Genomic DNA, 4043 nt, shown 5'->3' on the forward strand with positions numbered 1-4043 from the left:
TAGCTGTGCTTAGAAGATTTAAGGATGCTGAAATTACAGTGAAAGAATATTAACTTAGGAGTTGGTTTCAAAATAATTATGGAGCCCTAGTGGCTTACAGGGGGTTAAGCAATACTAAAGAAAATTATTAATATTTTAAAATGCATTCAAAGGAGAACTTATATTACTTTACAAAACTCTAACTTAAATTTGTGTTTGGGCTTCTTGACATTTCAAAACCTACTGTTTGATTCACTGCTGGTAGAAAAATTTTGCTTTACATTTTAAAAGCCTACAACACACTGGGGACGGTGGTTCACGCCTGTAATCCCAGCACTTTGGGAGGCTGAGGCAGGCGGATCACTAGAGGTCAGGAGTTCGAGACCAGCCTGGCCAACATGGTGATACCCTGTCTCTACTAAAAATACAAAAATGAGCCAGGTGTGGTGGTGTGTGCCTGTAGTCCCAGCTACTCAGGAGGCAGAGATGAGAGAATAAATGCTTGAACCTGGGAGGCAGAGGTTGCAGTGAGCCGAGATCACGCCATTGCACTCCAGCCTGGGTGACAGAGGGGAACTCCATCTCAGAAAAAAAAAAAAAGAAAAAAAAATTAGCCAGGCATGGTGGTGCATGCCTGTAGTACCAGCTATTTGGTAGGCTGAGCAGGGGGATTGCTTGAGCTCAAGAGTTCAAGGCTGCAGTGAGCTATGATCACACGACTGCACTCCAGCCTAGGTGACAGCAATACCCCATCTCTAAAAAAAAAACAAAAACAAAAACAAAAAGACTTACTAAATAATGAAGTTCTCCAAACAGAAAGAAAATGATTTTTAAAAATGAAGGAATCTTGGAACATCAGGAGACAGAAAATATAATGAGCAAAACTGTGGGTAAATACAATAGGCTTTCCTTCTCTTGAGTTTTCTAAAATATGTTTGATGGTTAAAGCAAAAATTATAACACTGTATGATGTGGTTCTAAATGTATGAAGAGGAAATAGCTAAGATAATTATATAAACAGGGAAAAGTAGAGACATAATGGAAGCTAAGAGTTCTATACTTTACTCAAACTGGTAAAATGACATCAATACACTGTATTAAGTCATATATACAAAATGTAATACCTAGAGCAACCACTAAAAAAGCTATACCAAATATATATGTTTATCATCAAAAACTATAAATAATTCAAAATGGAATTCTAAAAAATGTTTCAGGAACAAGCATGAAACTAGGAAAAAGAAAACAGAAATTTAAAAAACAGAGAAAACAAAATGAAAAGGAAGACTTAAGCCCTAATATAGCAATAATTACATTAAATGTAAATGGTCTAGATACACCAGTTAGGCCGGGCGCAGTGTCTCACACCTGTAATCCCAGCACTTTGGGAGGCTGAAGCAAGCAGATCACTTGAAGTCAGTGTAGGAATTAAAGAAAGAGGAGAGAAAAGAAAGGTGGCTTGCCAGTCAAGACAGGTTTATTTTAGAGAAAACAAACCTGAGAGGGGCGTCTGGCTGAGTTAGGTCAGAGGCACATCCTCTTACAGACTAAGCATTTTTAAGGATTCAGGATGGGAGAGTTTATCAGAGGCTTGGACTGCTTCTGTGTCTCTTTGTTGTGCTTATTTGGGAGAGTTGTGTGTCTGTTCCCATACAGTCAAAAGTTCGAGACCAGCCTGGCCAGTCTCTACTAAAAATACAAAAAAATTATCCAGGCATGGTGGTGCACACCTGCAATTCCAGCTACTTGGGAGGCCAAGGCAGGAGAATCACTTGAACCCTGGAGGCAGAGGTTGCAGTGAGCCAAGTGAGCATCACTACACTACAGCCTGGGGAACAGAGTGAGACTCCATCTCAAAAAGAAATAAATAAATAAATAAAAATAAATACCCCAGTTAAAAGACAGAGTTAGCAGAGGGGATTTAAAAGATGATTAACTATATGATATCTATAAGAAACTCTTCAAATAATAATATAAGGAATTTGACAGTAAGAGGATGGAAAAAATATGTTATGCAAATATTGAAGTGTCAAACAAAGTAGACTTCAGAGCAAATAAAATTACCAGACACAGGGAGGGACATTATATAATAACAAAAGGATCAATCAACCAAGAAAACATAGTAATCTTAAATGCCCCCAAACAACAAAGTTATAAGATATGTGAAGCAAAAACTGATAGAAATGAAAGAAAAAAGGCCAGGCATGATAGCTCATGCCTATAATCCCAGCATTTTGGGAGGCCAAGGCGGGTGTATCACCTGAGGTCAGGAGATTGAAAGCAGCCTGGCCAACATGGCAAAACCCCATCTCTAATAAAAAATACAAAAATCAGCCAGATGTGGTGGTGCACACTTGTAGTCCCAGCTACTCGGGAGGCTGAGGCAAGAGAATCACTTAAACCTGGGAGGCGGAGGTTCCAGTGAGCCGAGATCAGGCCACTGCACTCCAACCTGGGCAACAGTGAGGCCCTGTCAAAAAAAAAAAAAAAAAAGAAAGAAAAGAAAAGGAAAGAGAGAGAGAAAGAGAAAGAAAGAAAGAAAGAAAAGAAAAAAGAAAGAAGAGGCCAGGTGCGGTGGCTCACGCCTGTAATCCCAACACTTTGGAAGGCTGAGGTGGGCGGATCACAAGGTCAAGAGATCGAGACCATCCTGGCACCCCGCCTCTACTAAAAATACAAAAAAAATTAGCCGGGCGTGGTGGCGGGTGCCTGTAGTCCCAGCTACTCGGGAGGCTGAGGTAGGAGAATGGCATGAACCCGGGAGGTGGAGCTTGCAGTGAGTGGAGATCTCGCCACTTCACTCCAGCCAGGGCAACACAGCGAGATTCCGTCTCAAAAAAAAAAAAAAAAAGAAAGAAAGAAAGAAGAAAGAGAAAAATCCACTATTGTTGGAGGATTCAACTCCTCTCTCAGTTGATAGAATGAGACAGATAATCAGCAAGAACATAGAAAAACTCAACCACACCAGCATCAACAAAATCCAATTGACATTTGTAGAATATTCCACCCTACAAGAGCAGGCTACACAAACTTTTGAGGGTCCATGCAAGAAATAGTAAGATAGACCATATCCTGAGCATTAAAACAAACATCAAAATATTTACAAGAATTGAAATCATATAGAATGTGATTTCTGACCACAATGGAATCAAACTAGAAACCAATAACAGATAACAGGAAAACCTCCAATCACATGGAAATGAAACAAGTACTCCTAAATAAAACAGGTCAAGGGAAATTTTAAAAATACATGGAACTGAATGAAAATGAAAATAAAACATATCAACACTTGAGGGACACAGCTAAAGCACTGCCAAGAGGGAAATTTATAGTACTAAATGTGTGTATTAGAAAAGAGGGAAGATCTCAAATCAATAATCTATGCTCCCACACCAAGAACCTAGGAAAATAAGAACAAAATAAATCCAAAGCAAGCAGAAGGAAGGAAATAATAAAAATAAGAACAAAATTGATTAAATGTAAAACAGGAAAAAAATAAGAGAAAAACCAATGAAACAAAGAACTGGTTCTTTTGAAAAATTAATAAAATCGGCTGGGCACGGTGGCTCACACCTGTAATCCCAGCACTTTGAGAGCCTGAGGCGGGCAGATCACCTGAGGTTAGGAGTTCAAGACCAGCCTGGCCAACATGGCGAAACTCCATCTCTACTAAAAATACAAAAATTAGCTGGGCCTGGTGGTGCAAGCCTGTAGTTCCAGCTACTCAGGAGGCTGATGCAGGAGAATCACTTGAACCTGGGAGGCGGAGGTTGCAGTGAGCCGAGATCATACTACTGCACGCTGGCCTGGGTAACAGAGCAAGACTCCGTCTCAAAAAAAAAAAGAAAAAGAAAAATTAATAAAATTGACAAACTTCTATCAAGACTAACAAAGCACAAAAGAGAGAAGACTGGCTGGACGTGGTGGCTCATGCCTGTAATCCCAGCACTTTGGGAGGCCAAGGCGGGCAGATCTCAAGGTTAGGAGTTCAAGACCAGCCTGGCAATATAGTGAAACCCCATCTCTACTAAAAATACAAAAATTAGCTGGGCATGGTGGTGTGT

Source organism: Pan troglodytes, chromosome 15 (assembly GCF_028858775.2).
Source record: "Pan troglodytes isolate AG18354 chromosome 15, NHGRI_mPanTro3-v2.0_pri, whole genome shotgun sequence".
Taxonomy (NCBI): Eukaryota; Metazoa; Chordata; class Mammalia; order Primates; family Hominidae; genus Pan; species Pan troglodytes.